Below are 17,411 nucleotides of genomic sequence, written 5' to 3' on the forward strand. Positions count from 1 at the left end.
CAGCTTTCCCAGGCAACCACCAAGGTGATAAAGGACATTATGTTTAGTTATCATTAAACGAAGGATTTGTGTATCTGATCCACAATGTATCTGTGTTTGTGAGGTCATGAATTCTTTCTTGGATGAAATGGAGTGGTAGAAGAAGTCCAATGAGGCCTGTCGTAGTGGTTTCAGCCCTTGCTGTTGTCTCCAGCTTTTTCTGGATAGTTGGCTACATACTTTCTTCCTGAATAGCATAGTGTGTGGACAGAGGGACTTACTCTTGTTCTCAGCTGTCCCTTGAAGCCGAGGTCACAGTCTTTCATTTCCTCAGTATGGGATGAACACCCTCCCTAGTGCTCTAGAATGCACAGAATGTCACCAGGTTCCTGCCCCTTACTCTCACTCCCCAACAAATGTCTGTCACTTGGCGTGGCACTATCTTCTTCCTTGCAGTGTGGCAGAGGACAATCCTTGAGACTCATTGCACACTCCTCTGCCTTGTTGGAGGGCAGAAATTCAGAGGCACATTATTCAAGATAACAGCTTCTACTCTCATTCTTCAGGGCACTTTGTAGTTCCTCATACGAGGAACTGGCAGAGGGGTTTCCCATCAGAAAGTATTTCAGAGAAACACCAGAGAGACTGGGGCCATGGCACTGAATGACTCTGCTTTTTGGGCCACTGTAGTTTAGGCAGCAGCAATTGGGTCCTTTCTTGTAAAGGGTGTTCTAAGGATATTATATGTCCCAGCAACTCAGACTTCCTTATACTGGAGAAACAGAACTATGTCCCCATCCCCCGCATTTCCTCCCTCCAATGGAATGCAAATGGCAGAGGTGAGAGGACAGGAAAGGTGAGAATCAAGGAGACAGGAAGGGAGAGGTCATAGAGATAATCCAAAAGAAGAGCAGGAGCCTGGGAAGTTCTGGGAGGAACAGGAATCAAACAACAGCAGTGCAATTGTGTCTGTGTCTCTGAGACATCATTGCAGCCAGACCTTTTGCCTCATCACTGATTCCAAGCCCATGTCCAGGGAAACAGCCCATGCTTGGACAACCATCTTTTACCTTCTTTCTTTCTTTCTTTCTTTCTTTCTTTCTTTCTTTCTTTCTTTCTTTCTTTCTTTTTTTCTTTCTTTCTTTCTTTCTTTCTTTCTTTCCTTCTCTCTCTCTCTCTCTCTGTCTCTCCCTGTCTCTGTCTCTCTCTGTGTCCTTCCTTCCTTCTTTCTTTCTTTCATTCTTACTTTCTTTCTCCAAAGTGAACTCAGTTACTATTCATAAATCAACCCCTTCTCAAATGACTGAGGAATTCCATGTTCCCTCGTGTGTGTCCTCAGGTAAAGTTGTAATTGACATGTGAGGAGGAATCGTAGGTGTATGTACTTGTCCATCATTGTGTCCTTATTAGTTTCAGAGGTCCTTTCTCTCCATGTGGGGTAGATACTGCAATGTAGGCTTTCACTCAGTGCCTGATAATTGCTTGTGGATTTATCACTTTTTTGGGGTCTTACTAGAACCTGTGCTATGTTTCTATAGATGGTATACACAGACTGATAATTTCATAGAACATGTCCTCAACATGTTGAGGTATATGTGACCTATAGCAGGATAGTCCCTGAAAACACCCACTAACTCACACACACAAACACACTCACACACACTCACACACTATCACAGTTGAGAAGGTTGTGCTCTGATTCAGTAATTCAGAGTACACAGACATGTGTGAAGCAGTGTCTGTGTTTATGAGGACACCTGTTTTCATGTTCAAAGTGCAGTTGATATGTCCACTGACAGCTTTGGAGGAAAAATGGGGTATAATTTTTAGGAAGTAGAGAGTGTTCTTCTCTCCATTAGGGCCCAGGAGATTCTCGTGAGCACTGGTCAGTCCACGATCTGTGGATAAGAGACCCTGATGTGGAATCTGGAGAGAAAGGACAGACAACGGAGAGGGAGGAGAGAAGCCACTGGGAACAGGAAGATGATTTTCCAAGGCAGGAAGCCAGGAGCAGCCATGTCAGGAGTAAGAGTCAAGTGGGTGCTTCATGTGCAGGTGGCTCCCTGGCTTCTGCAAATGCCCCAGGGCTACAGTGAGAGGCCAGGCATGGGTAATGGATAACATGAAGTTGGGCTGCAGACCAAATGTGGGAAAAATGTGTGTGAGAAAGCAGGTGCTGCCTCAGAGCAGAAGGAAAATAAGTTCTGTGGTAAAGGGGTCACCAGAGTGACTGGACAGTGCCAGTCCCCTTATACCTCAGCCTTATATTGGGCAACTGAGGGTGGCATACCTTTCTGTCTTGGCCTTGAGACAGTAGTCAGGACATGGCAATGTACAGACTGGGTATGGCAAAGATGTCCATCCTGATGAGCAAGTCTGAGCTACCGGTCATAGAAACCTTCTTGATTATCATCCGGCTTATCTCTGGGCCTTCCAGCACCTTCCTAGAGGCAAATGGTACGTTTCATCACCCTGGAGAATTTGTGAAGGCGATCCTTTGTTTCCTCAGCTCAGGTGCAGATGTCATTGAAGCAGCTGTCCCAGGTGAAGACAGATGGCCCTGTTCTGATAACTGCCCTCTAGCCAGCCATGCAGACCTTTCCAGCAACATCTTCATATGGTTCCAGGTGAGACAGCCAACTGTGCTGTGCTTTGTGTGTCCTTGTGTTTGTATGTGTTGGGAGCCTAGTATTAATGTCATTTGGTGGAAGGGTATATGTGTATGTGTGTGAGATAGAAAGGCATCGAGAGAGAGGGGGGGAGGGAGAGAGGGAGAGAGAGAGAGAAGAGAGAGAGAGAGAGAGAGAGAGAGAGAGAGAGAGAGAGAGAGAGAGAGAGATAGAGAGGGAGAGAGAGAGAGAGAGAGAGAGAGAGAGAGAGAGAGACAAAGACAGAGGAAGACAGACTGGGACCCAGAGACACAGAGAGAAACAGAGAGACAGAGACAAAGACAGACAGACAGACAGACAGACACACACACACACACACACACACACACAGGTTGGGGGAGTAAGTGGGGGAGGGGAAGGGAGGGAGAGCGATTGATAAAGAAGCTATCCCAAATATCTGAACTATAGTCTCTTAACGACCCAGGTTTGTGAGCCTGTTTTAGTTCATCTTCTCTGTGTAATCTCTTACAAAGTTCTCATCTGATGTCTATGTTCACTGGCCTGTGACAGGTTCCATAGGAACTGTGAGTCTCATTTGCTTCGAGGGTATTCTGTGCCAGGTACGATTTTTATGTTGGCACTGAGGGACAGCCTTCCTGATAGGGACCAATGTGGGCTTGTCAGTGTTTGAGAGCTTTCCACTCATTGCCCTTTGAGGAGCTGAACCATTCCTACCCTGTCCACATGGGATACAGCTTATGTCAGTTGGAAGCTTTAGCAATGTTTCCTCACAGATCACTGTGATTACTTGTGGGATGCTTAGTACACACAAAAGTATGCTTGGTGGCTCCTGTCACTCTTTGGGGTGGTCCCAGACCCAAGTGTGGGAATCCCTACCCTGGAGATCAGCAATGCTAATGGCCTGGGCTGAGAACAGGGAATGGCTCCAATCAAGGTGTAGGAACTGCAGGGGAGGCTTCAAAGGGATGTGGGTTGCATAGGAGGGTTGTGGCTGTGACTGTGTGGATGTTATTCTGATTAACATTAGCAGCACCTTCCTTAGGAACCTTGGACGTGTTAGCACAAATGTTAGCCTAGGTAACCCTGTTTTGTAGGAATGGGCAGTATTTCGGTCCTCTAGGATTTCCAAATTGTGGACCTTAGTGAAATGGCGCTGAGTGAGAACTATTGTCATTAGAAGAAAAGGAAATTCATTAAGAAAGATGAGCTTGCCCTAAAGCTACAGGCAAGCTGTTGGGGCATTTCCTTAATTATCATTTGATTTGGAAGTGCTCAATGAATGGGAGTGGTTACCATCCCTGGTTGATTGGTCCTGTGTTCTATAAGAACACAGTCTGAGTAATTGTAAGAGGGCAAGCTTGGGACCAGTAATCCCCACTGGCCTCTTCCTTATACCCTGGCTCTAGGTTCTGGCCATGTCTGGTTTTCTTACCTGACATAATTCAGTGATAAACTATGATGTGGATATGGAAGCCAAACAACCCCCCTTGTCCCATGTCATGATATTGAATCATTACATTGATAGCCCCAAGGAGGACACTGTTCATCCAAATTCCAGATTACTTGTGCAAGTACTTTGTTTGCATGGGTACCAAAGACTGTCATGATCCAGAGTGTGCTGTCTTCATTCCTGACCACCTCTCCAGCTCTAACACCCGTTCTCCATTGCAGCCAGCACTGCCTATGTCTGCACATTCTGCCCATAAGCTAGCAACTGCTGGGGCTGTGGGGGTGAGGTGGGGATGGAGCAGCCTGAACTCAGGCTTACTCCTTCTTGTCATGTATCCTGTCCCTCAGGAGCTCTGTGAAGGTATTCCCTGGAATGCAGACAGAGCCTGTGTTGTTCTTGGGGTCCCCTATGGAGTGTTACCAGGAAGGTGTCAGTACCATTTGCTGTCTTGGCTTCCTGCCTGCTCTCTCTGCTCCCACCCCCTGGCCTGCATTTGCTCTATGCTGAACATGTTGTGGGTCATGATTGGTCCTTCTCCAAGCATGTCAAATCAGTTCTCCACTGTGTAGCTCACACAGTGCCTTGGCTTCTCCCCCACACATTTTATGTGTAACCATGAGGCAGGCTCCCCCAAATGCTCTTCTTTTTGAAATGCAAGCTCAGGTTTGCAGCTGCTTCTGATTTTTATCCAGTTTGTTTATGCTCAGTTCACAATGCTGCCCTTTTTGCCATTAAAAAAAAAGATGAATTTATTTATTTTATGTATGTGAGTATACTGTCGTTCTCTTTGGACACACCAGATAGGGCTTTGGATCCCATTACAGAATGTTGTGAGCCACCATGTGCTTGCTGGGATTTGAACTCAGGACGTCTGGAAGAATAGTCAGTGCTTTTAACCACTGAGCCGTCTCTCTAGCGCCTTTGTGCTCTTAAGTACAGCTGTTAGACATTCCCTGGCCTCAAAGTATTGTCCCTTATTTCTGAACAATATATACATTACCTATCAGGAAGGTGAAATCCACTTCTCTTCTTTCTTTCTTTGCTACATGCAGGCCTTCAGCGAAGTCCACCTCAGCTATCCTAAACTGTTGAGTTGACCTATGAAGTGCAGTGTCAGCATGTTCAGGAATCTGGCCCCTCTCACTCATCTCTGGGGTCCCACCCCATCAGCACTGCTGCCTGTAATCAAGGTCACCTCAGTTTGTCCTAAAGACTATCTTTGCTAGAAAGTGTACACCTTACTTCCTGTTTCTTAGCTGTCTTGTGCACCTTTCCAGATGAGACCTGAACTTGTGTCCTGTTCACCTGTGCTTGTCACAGACAGTGTGTGTGGAAGGGTGGCATTTTACAGCATCCTGACAGGTGAGATGGTACAAACTGGTTGTTCTGGAGATTTGGCAGCAGAGAAGAAGACTGAAACCTGCCTAATACAACCTGGGGGACACCCCTGCTACTTCCACACTGCACACAAACAGATACAGACAGGGAGGATGCATCGTCCTCAGTTTCTGACCCCGTCTTCTGCTCCAGCCTGTGTTTGCTATGGTCCTGGGCTTGAAGACATTAAGACAGAGCAGGACTCTAAGGCTTAGTGGAGCCTGGTTTCCTCCTCACTAAGCCTGTCCTGGCAGGATTGGGATGCCCACCTTAGTCTTGCCTGCGTCTGTTTTCCCATGGATGGCTGTTATGGATCAATAGTGGAACCAGACCCGAGGGAGTCATCTGAGTTCTTGCTGTTGTCAATTTGGCCTCCTGACCTCCCCATCGATAGCCTGGAACACACATTAGAAATCCTGCAGGCAAACAGCCAGAGAAGCACCTGGCATAATTTGGGTACTTGGCAAAGGCCGACATGATACTCTTGCTAGCTCTTGATCTCCTTGTCCTTCTCTCTCCGTCTCTTTCTCTCTCCTCCCCCTCTTCCTCCTCCTCCTCCTCTTCCTCATTTTCTTCTCCCTCCTCCTTCTCTCTCTCTCTCTTTCTCCTGCTGTCCTCCTTTGCCAAATCCCTGTTTGCTAATTCACTGCAGCGTTCCATGGCCAGGGTGTCTACTCCTTCTCTTCCCTCCCTGCAAATTCAAGGTGCAGCTTTCCCTTTGTGGTTTTGCAAATCAACTCTGCATTGGTGGGACCGAGTTTGTCTTCAGGTTTACTGAAGTAGGGACTCAGAGCTTGCTGTTTCAACTCCACATGACTCAAGGCTGATAGAATAGTTCTGGATGTCACCAGGAGCATGCTCTTTTGCCCATCCTCTTCCTGGAGTCCCTTTCCCTGGCTCTCCCTGTCAATCATCTCACAGCCACTAGGCATCTTCTCTCCCTCAGCTCTTAGTGCAAAGGCCGGGTCCCTTTGTCCTAGTTCATTAGTGTGGTGGGAGGACTGGTCTTGGAGGCAGATGAGCAGAGACCCTTGGAGCTTTCACTCCTGTGCAAAGCAGATCACCCAAGTCTCTGTTTCCACATAAAAGCAGGACAGACCTCCTGCTGGAGCTTTGTGGCCTGTTCTCACTGATAAACATGCTAGGCATTTGGTCTTTACTGCCAAGATACCATCCACAGACTCGGGCACGGTTTAGATGGACAAGAAGCACGTCTGGCCCTGAGCTAGCTGGCACGTGTGTAAAACTTGTCCATTGATCACCATGGCCTGGCACAGTTAAAATGTGACAGTCCTCTGGCCCTCGTGAGATGCTGGAGAAACCTCCATGCTGCAGGCGTTCCTATTCCCTTGCTGACCTTCCTGGAGTTGAGGAACTGCTAAGAGGAACCTTCTATCAATTGAGCAGCAGACTGAGTGGGTCTCCCTCTGCATTGGATTGATGGCCTGGGCTGAAACTGTACATTTCTTTGCAAGGCAGAGATCCTGGGAGTGGGCACTGGCAAGCCATCAACAGATGGCAGGGTGGCCTAGAGCAAGGAAGTCTGGGAATGTGGAGACAGAGGCAGGGTCTGGCCTCAGGTCTGCCACTTGAGTGGCTCTGGCCCAGAAAGCTGTCTGCTGACCTCTCCCTTGTGTTCCTTGGATGCCTACTTCTTGAGCTGGACTGACAAACATGTGCCTTCAGGGGTAGTGACTAGCCTCTTGATTACCTCTGCCAGCTTTCCCTGGCACTTCCTGTGCCACAGAAGGCACTCATCAGCTGTGTTGGGAGCCTCTGAAACCTCATGGGCTCTGCTTCTGGTGGAAGCTTCCTTAGCCTGCAGGTGGCTGCCTATGGGTACTTGGGCTTTGCATAAAATCCTTTGCCAGCCTGTGCTGCACCCACTGACTGAGCCTTGTACTCAGCCAGAAGCCAGGTGACTCTAGGGAAGAGGGAAGTACCTTGGCCAGTGTCCCTTGTTAGGCCTGCCTGTATACCTGTCCTTCATACTCCTTAGAAGCCTGCAGTCTCTTCTGTTCGTACTTTCCCCATGGTAAATGTGGTCAGCTCTAAAGCTGGAGAATTGTTCTTGTACAGGTTCTCAGCCGGACACTAAGGAGAATGGGGAGGATACTCGTAGATTTCCACATTTGCAGTTACCTCATTACCTCAAGGGAAAAGTGACATGTAATATTACCTTGTCCCTGAACATATACAACAGAAACAGACAATGAGATAGATAATTTCACACACACACACACACACACACACACACACACACACACACAAACACACACACACACACACACACACACACACACACGTCTACATCTACTGAACATTTTCAGTAATGTGCAGTACAAGTATCCCCAATGCCTGGGTATTGTGTGTGTCTCCTACTATGAAGTTACATGTCAGATTTTCTCTCAGGGTTCTACAACATCAGAAATGCTTGTGTTTCAGAGGCTTTTCCCATTGTTCCTGAGTCACCACAATGCTGGTGACTTTATTATCACTTTCTTATTGTAAGATCGGACAGTCTTCCTATGATGCTCTGGCTCTCTTCCCATCTTCTTTTTTCATGCTCTGTCCTCCTCCCTTAACATACCTGAATTGGTCACTGAGGAATTTCTGTCCTAAATATCCATGTTGCCTTCACTGACTCCAAGTCAGATTTATATAACCTCAAGGATTTTCATATCCTCCCAATTTTTATTTTCTGCTTTTCCATTGCAATCTATTTTTTTCAAAAGCATTTTCCTATGATGGCAGAGAGGAAACCATTTCAGAAGGACTATGTGATTACAATTTGGTATTAATGATAACAGAAATTTTAAAAAGAAAACTCCATGTGCAAATTCTCCATAAACAGTATGGACTCGAACATTACCCCAACAAATCTCTTCTATTTCAGGCCCACATACTTTTCCTTTTACCAGAATCATGGATTTGCTGTTGCACATCCAGAAAAAACAGCTACAGCTTGGATACAAGTTCTTTCCCCCGGAAACCAGGGGTAAATGATCTTATCCGGACATCCACAAAACTGGTGCTGTTAGTGCTTCCATTGGAGGCATATTCTGAAGTTGCTCTCAGGTCCAACAGGAAAAAGTAAATATTCAGGAGCTAAACCCAAACATTGTCTGCTCTGGGCATGGCACAGCCACCAGCTTCTCCTGACCCTCTAGGAAGGCAGCACTAACAGACACATGGAGTTTGATTCAGCTACCCGAAGCTCAGAGAAGATCATCAAGAACACTCCACATCCAAGGGAAGCTGGTAGCCCACAAGGTAAGAACAGGTCTATTTTAAAGCAAGATAGAACCTAGCCTAGACCCAGACCTGGGAGACCAAACAACCTGTTAGCCAAGGAGTCAACACTCAGGCCAAGTGATCTTGCTTTCTTTTATTTCTATGTGGTTTCTCCTCATCCTATTATTTTTCAGTGTGTGATTCCATTATATTACATCTCCAGTCCACTTTCCTCCTTTCCCTATATGTAACTATTATGGTATAGGAGGGCATTGGAACAGGCCAACATTGTCCCCTACTGTCCTTCCCCTTTACTGTTTTATGATCTCTCATTTTTGATAATCTTTCTTTTTCATTTTAAATTTTTCTTCATTTCTCTCTTCCTCTAGTCATTCCTCTTATTGTGACATCACCCAAAGTCCAGTGCCTTACTTGGTTTATGATTTGGTGGTGCATATCTTTTTGCCCTCTATTTAGCCTACCATAACCATAACTCCTGTATATTCACACCATTTGATCTTCTGTCTCAGCTATCCTCATTCTTGTGTAAGTCCCCATACTTCCCATCTAACAACCCATTCCTTCTTACAATTATAGCTTGTCTCATTTTCTTTTCTTTTCCTTTGCATTCACCAGGGCCCCTTTGGTAAGAACAAGTATGTGTTTTGTAGTAACTTGCAACTCTATTCTTAGCATGAGTTAGGTGATGAATATTGAACATTGCTGCTGATTGTACTCAATGCCTAAGAACAGATTGGATATAGTGCCTGGTGTCTAACAGATAAACTCATCACCACAATTGTATTATAGCTTGGTCTTTCCTGAACACTGAAAACACATCCATGAAAGAGAGGCAACCTTAGTTTAAAGAACAAAAGCAGCTAATCTTAACCAACAATCCAAACCCATGGGGGTGGTTTGAATGAGCTGTGTTGTCTCTACCATTTGAACATTTGCTCTTTTGGTGGTACTGGTTGAGGAGGTTTAGGAGGCATGGTCTTGCTGGAGGAAGTATGTCATTGGGGAGTGGGGAGAGAGCTTAAGACCTTGAATTTCTTCAACGATTCTTTTTCTGTTTCATTCTTTCAGTTCAAGATATGAGCCCTCGGCTTTCTGCTTCTGCAGCCATGCCTGCTGCCTGCTGTCTGCTGCCTGCTGCCTGCTGCCTGCTGCCTGCTGCCTGCTGCCTGCTGCCTGCTGCCTGCCTGCTGCCTGCTGCCTACTGCCTGCTGCCTGCTGCCTGCCTGCTGCCTGCCTGCTGCCTGCTGCCATGCCTGTGTGCCACGATAGACTCTTACCTTCTAAAACTGTAAGCTCAATCAACTTTTCCTTTTATAAGTTGATTTTGTCATCCTGTTTTATTACAGAAACAAGTGACTAATACCCAGGAAAAGCAACATAAAAGTGACCAATACATCCCAGATGGGCAGATCCCAACACAAAAGCACAAGTAACATGCAACAATAAGACAACTTGTCTCCTCCAAAAATTACCAACTGCATACTAGTGAACTCTGATCATAATGACTTAGATGAAATTCCCAGTGCAGCATCCAAAGGAACAATTATGAATACAATTGAAAGCTATTAAAAAAAACTATACTATTTTTCATGAGAATACCAGCAAATGCCTAAGTGATCTAATGAGAGAATTTAATAAATAGTAACAGATACTGAAGAAAACCCCAATGGAAGTGATGGCAGAATTGAAAACACAATAGATCAGATAACAAAGTTTAGGGGAAGCCTCATCAGTAGAATGGACCATGTGGAAGACAGATTATCAGGGTATAAAGAACAGAAGCATCAGATCACTCAGCAAAAGGTCAACGATCATTTTTTAATGTATGGATGGAACATGAAAGAAACCTGGGATTCCAAGAAAGGTAGAGTGTATCTTTTCTAGGAGTGAGAGGAGGACAATTTCATGCAAATGGCATAGAAAATATTTTAGCTTAGATCAAGGAAGAAATTTCCCCAAATATACAGAAAGAGAAACCCGTTGAGATATGAGAGTCTCATAGAATGCCAACAAAAACAAAAACAAAAACAAAAACAAACAAACCAAAAAAAAAAAAAAAAAAAAAAAACCCAAAAGACTTCCTCTCGATATCTTAGAGTTAAAACACTAAATGTACAGGACAAAGAAACCATATTGAAAGCTACAATAGAGAAGGGTTAGATCATAGAGAAAGGTGTCAGAACAATAAGGGATAGTACCAATGTCTGTGACATGCTGAAAGATCACAAGGGCCAACTCAGACTAATGTACCCAGGAAAACCATTTATCATAATACAGTTTTTCCGTATTCTGTCTGACCACAATGTGATAAAGGGAGACATCAACAGTAAGAGAAACTACAGAAAATATAAAATAGTCACTGAGGTTAATTAAATGCACTACTGAATGATGCGTGCATCATTGCAGAAGTCAAGGAAGAAATAAAAACAAGTTCTTAGAGTCAAATGATAATGAAAACACAACATATTGAATCTATAGGATAAGATGAAAATAATTCTAACAAGGAAGTTTATAGCATTAAGTGCCTGTATTTCAGCAGAGACACTTGCTCAGCCATGTTCACTGCTGCTCTATTCATAACAGCCAGAAATTGGAAACAGCCTAGACGTCTGTCAGTAAATGAATGGATAAAGAAAATGAGGTATATTTCCACAATGCTGTTAAAAATGAAGTCATGAGATACACAGGTAAATGGATGGAGTTAGAAAAAAATCATTCTGAGTGAAGTAACCTAGACCTCAAAAAATAAATGTGGTATGTATTCCCTACATGTGGATGTTAGCTATTAAGTCTTCAACAAGCATGATAACAATCCTTATAATCAGAGAGGCAAGGTATGGAATAAGGGACTGGAGGGAGTGTTGAATCATCCTAGGAATGGGAAATGGGATAGTTATGGATGAGCAGGTGGGGATACTGGAATAGGATGATAAAAATGAGAAGAGGAAGAGAAGATATGGAGGGAGGGAATACAGGAGGGACAACTAAAACTAAGGGACATTTAAAGGTTTATATGAAAACTTAATACAGTAGAAGCTTCTTAAAATATATACATATGTGAAAGTGATCTAAATAGAATCACCAAATAACCAGGAAGACAGAGCCCTAACTGGAAGCTCTTGTCACCAAATGAAAGTCTCATTTGTTTATAGGTTACATATAATCAAATTGATGTCCAAAGGGTTCTCATGATCATTGCCAAACAACCCAAGCTACTGCCAAGGCCATTGGTAGTTTTCTACAAACTGATGGGAAAGACCTACTGCTGAAGACAATACCTTTGCAACTCATTCAACCTGGAAAAGTCAAATTGGTGCCTACATAGAACTTTCACTCCTATTGACTAGTGTTCATGGTACTTAGAGGTATTTTGCATGCTAGCAGAGGAGAAAGGTAAACATCAACCCGGCTACAAACTCTTTGATCTATAATGGTGACCCACCTGCAAGATACAGTGATGCAATGTTGGACCAAAGCTTGTGGGAGTAACCAATCAATATCTACTTGGATAACTGAACTTAAGGCTTACTCAATGAGATGTGACCCATACCCAATGCTGCTCCAGTGGCCAAGACCCTGAAACTAGCTAGGTCAGGAACCTTGGGGAAGTCCAATATTCTGCTAATGGAACAATAATAAAATTCTGTACACTACAGACTCCACTGGAAAACTCCTACTGTTTGTTGAAAAACACTTTCAGCAAAGTGGAAGGTTACAAAACTTACATATCCAAATCAGTAACATTATATACCAAAGACAAACAGATGGAGAAAGAAACCAGAGAAACTCTTTTCCAAATCTGTAGGCTGCCATTTTGTTTTGATGACAGTGTCCTTTGACTTACAGAAGCTTTTCAGTTTCATGAGGTCCCATTTATTAATTCTTGACTTTAGGGGTGAGCCACTGGTGTTCTGTTCAGGAAGTTGTCTCCTATACCAATGCATTCAAAGATGTTTCTCAATTTCTGTTCTATTAGATTATGTGTGTCTGGTTTTATGTTGAGGTCTTTGATCCATTTGGACTTGAGTTCTGTGCAGGGGGATAAACATGGATCTATTTGCATTCTTCTGAAAGCAGACATCCAGGTAGACCAGCACCATTTGTTGAAGATGCTGACCATTTTCAATTGTATGGTTTTGACTTCTTTGTCAATACTCAAGTGTCTATAAGTGCGTGGGTTTATTTATGAGTCTTCAATTTGATTCCTTTGCTCCAACTGTCTGTTTCTATACTGATACCATGCAGTTTATTATTATTATTGCTCTTGGGTACAGCTTCAAGTCAGAAATCTAACAGAGGGCTAATATCTAAAATATAGAAAGAACTCAAGAAATTAGACACTCACAATCCAAGTAACCCAAATAAAAATGGGGTACAGAGCTAAATAGAGAATTCTCAACAGAGGAATCTCGAATGGCTGAGAAGCACCTAAAGAAATGTTCGACATCCTTAGTCATCAGGGAAATGCACATCAAAACAACTCTGAGATTCCATCTTATACACCTAATAATGGCTAATATTAAAAACTCAAAGGACAGCAGATGCTAGTGAGGATGTAGAGAAATGGAAACACATCTCCACTGCTGGTAGGAGTGCAACCTTGTATAACCACTCTGGAAATCAATTTGTTGGACTCTCAGAAGATTTGAAATAGTTCTACCTCAAGACCCAGTTATACCACTCCTGGGTATATATACAAAGGAGCCCCACAATGCCAGGAGGACACTTGTTCAACTATGTTCATAGCAGCTTTGTTCTTAATAGCCAGAAACTGAGCTGTGAATACACAAAATATGGTGTATCTAGACAAACTGCTCACCCACCAAAAACAGACATCATGAATTTTGTAGGCAATTTTTTTTAGTTCTATCTAGAAAATATCATCCTGGGTGTGGTAATCCAGATCCAAAAGGCCATGCATGGTATATACTCGCTTATAAGTGGATATTTTACATAAATTACAGGATAACTGTGCTATAATAAATAGACTCAAAGAAGCAAAATAAGAAGGAGTGAATCTTTATTAGAAGGGTGTGGGGGTGATGGAGGGCATGATGGGGAGCTAGAAGGGAGCTTCCCCCTTTTAGCAGAATTGGGGGAGAAGACTTATGTGAGGGAGTACTGGGAAGAGAGGAAGGGCTTATATTGGGTTGTAAAGTGAGTAAATAAATACATTTAATAACGAAAGAACAGAGAAACAACTGTATTCACAGAAACCAAAAAATTATTTTGGAATAAACCTAACCAAGAAAGTCAAAACCTCATACAATGAAAACTTTAAAATTATTAATAAATTAATAAAATTAAAATACCAGAAGATGGAGGGCCCTCCCATGCACATGGATTGGTGGGATTTTAAAAATTATTTTATTTGTTTACATTCTAAATGTTGCCCCCTTCTGAGTCCCCCCAATTGGTGGGATTCATAGTGTCGAAAATGAGTATCCTACTAAAAGCAATGTAACAATTTTAATGCAATCATCTTCAAAGTCCCAATACAATTCTTCATAGAAATTGAAAAAGAACATTAAAATTTGTATGGATGCACAAAATACCCTGGATAGCCAAAAAGAAACCCTATTCCTGATGCTGTGGCCTTACCCCAGTGCCACAGCATGGTATTGACAGAAAACAGATTTACTGACCCATGTATGAGGACCATATATAAGTCTATACACCTATAGACACTTGATTTTTGACAAAGATGCAAAAATTATACATGGGAGAAAAGACAGTGTCTTTGAAAAATGGTGCTGGAAAAACTAGGTACCTACAGATAAAAGAAGTAAATTAGATCTAATCTCTCACGCTGCAAAAAAAATCCATTTCAACTAGACCTAAGATCTTAATGTTAGACCTGAAAGTTCTAGGAGAAAGAGAAGGAGGTATACGTCAGGATACAGACTGGAGTAAGAACTTTCTGAATAGGACTTTGTCACCTAGACAACAATCAACAAACAACTAGCATTAAAAAGTTTGGGTACTGCAAAAAAAAACTGTTAATTGACTGAAAAGGCCGCCTTCAAACTGGGAAAATTGTTTACCAGCTTAACGTCTAACAGAGGATTAGTGTCTAGAATATTCAAGGAACTGGAAAAAAAACTATACACCAAAAGAGCCAATTAAAACTGTGCTATGGAACTGAGCAGAGAGCGCTCAGAAGAAGAAATAAAAACATTTAAAAGTATATGTATTAATGAAACATTTAAAAATATGTCAGCAGCCTTAGCCAGCCATCAAGGAAATGAAAGTTAAAGCTATTTTGAGATTTCATATTACCCAAGTCAGATGACTAAGAATAAGAAAACAAATGATGGTGAAAATGTGGGAACAGAGAACCTTCATGTGTTGTTGGTGGGAGTGCAAATTGGTGCACACACTGGAAATTGGTATGGTAGTACTTGGAAAAATTAGAGTTATATTGGCAGTCTGATTAAACTCAAATACTCTTGGATATAGGCCCCAAAGGACTCTACATCGTGCGACTAGACACGTTTATCCATGTTTGTAGCCGCTCTACTTGCAATAGCTAGAGCATGAAAGCAGTCTAAATGTCCATCACCTGATGAATGGAGAGCGAAAATGTGATACAATGAAAGGTTATTTAGCAGAAAGGACAAGTGAAATGAAATTTGCAAAAGATTATGGATGAAACTGAAAAGCATCACATTCAAATGAGTTCAGAAAGACAAACACTGCATCCTCTTTCTGCTACAGGGAGGCTAGATTTGAATTTTTACATATGTACATTTGGGTAGGGGTGAGGGTATGTAGAACCCAGCAAACAGAGAGTTTATCTACAGCAAACACAAATAATAAGTGAGGATCATATATATACAAATGAGTTTTTTTATGTTGTTCCTTGTGTATGACCCAGTTATTTGACTCTCGTGTCCACTCTAATATATAGAAGACAGTTGTTTGAAGACATACATGAATGATACATAAATTACTGTCTTGTATATTGAACAAAGCAGTTGAAACACTTGTCCAATATCTTGTCCAATAAGAAAACTGATATTCAAAACTTATTCAACTTATGACTTTGATCCTTTACTAAAGTTGAACAGATGAATCTAAATTGTGGCCCTCAAACATGTAAAAGGGTAAAAACAAGCAACAGTATGTAATAAGACTTAAATATTAAAGTTACCTACACAATATTAAGCACCGATACCAAACGCTTTGTTTTCTTTTCCTGTTTCTCTTTCCAAGTCAGTAAGACCCGTCCCTTAGGGTTCTTCTGACTTCCTGTTTAACTGTCCTTACCTCTATTGTTCACAGTATTATTAGAAGCACCAACAAAATTTGAAGTGTGTTATGTACAGACACCTATAAAACCTTGAACAGCAAACCCTCACCCATGCACGGTGGTGGCAGGAAGCCCGACGGACCCTGGCTCGCCCCCTGAGACAGTGGTGAGTCTGTGACACACAGTTGGAGATGCACACGTGTGAGCAGAAAGTTCCCACCCCTGTCTGGGTCCCTCTGTGAATCTCGCTGGGATGAACTTTAAAAGGACCAAGGGCTCCCGAGTACCTCCCCATTGTACTGTGGTGGCCAGTCTTGGGGTTTCTGTTACAGGCTTTGTTCACGTTTTTTTTTTTTTTTTTTTTTTTAAAGATTGTATCTTACTAATTGGCCATTGGTCCCAGAAAAAAGCATATTTTAGTGTACTGGCATCATCTGCTTGCTTATAGAGTCTAGACTTTCTGAGTCATACCCCTAACTTCTGTGGAACTTCAGATGAGCCCTTCTTTAGCACAGGTGCCCATCCTCAAAATGATGTGTAACTTCAACTTCACAGTTTGGAACTAATTTTCTTACATTTGGTGATGCTTGGGAATCTTAGGGAACTTTTAAGGCCCTCCTCCAGGTCACCTCCAAGCTTTTAAAATTCTTTGTTTCTGAGAGATATGTAAGGCCCGAGAAGAACTAGGGAGCTGTGCAGTTCTGGGTCATTCTGAACTTCCAGAAGCTTCTACAAGGCTAACAGTCATGATCAGGGAATTCAAAGTGTTGTCCTCTGGCTTCTGATGTGCAGAGGGCTTTTCGAAGTGTCAGGCCCCTCACACAGTTCAGGCTTTTAAGACAGTACATGACTTTGAAGCATCTGGTATCTCTGAGATGCTCAATGTTTTCCAAGACTTCCATATTTCTGAGAGTTTAAGATGCTCAGTGGTACATGCCTCTTGAGAGGAACAGGTAGCACTCAAAAAGTGCTTGAAGTCTAAGAGATTTTGGAGTTTGTTGAAGTTGTGTGGGCTTTAATGGTACTGGGAGACTTTAAGATTCTTGTGGTCCCAGAGCTGCTCAGATGTTCTGAGATACTAGAGGCCCCACAGGTCCTAGAAACCCTTGAGGTTTTCAAGGTGTGGGATCCTTTGATATGAATTAAGTGTTCAAGGTGTGTGAGATCTCAGAGGTGCTGAGATCTAGGCATATTCTAGCATCTAAATATAAGCTAGGGTCACTTGTATACTGAGATGCTTGCATATGCCTGGGTCTCTTGAAATAGTGTCACCTGTGGATGAATGTGCACTACTCGAAATGCTTGGGGCCTCCCATTTGCTCCAGCCTTGCAAAATGTATGAAGCCCCTCAAGGATATAGGTGGGCTTGAAGTCTTTAGTATGCTCTGGCTCTATAGAATACTATGGCTTCTGGGGGTGTAAAAGGAGCCTCACCAAGTGTTGAGATCCTAAATGAACCCTATTGGTT

Source organism: Micromys minutus, assembly GCF_963924665.1.
Source record: "Micromys minutus genome assembly, chromosome: X".
NCBI classification, from domain to species: domain Eukaryota; kingdom Metazoa; phylum Chordata; class Mammalia; order Rodentia; family Muridae; genus Micromys; species Micromys minutus.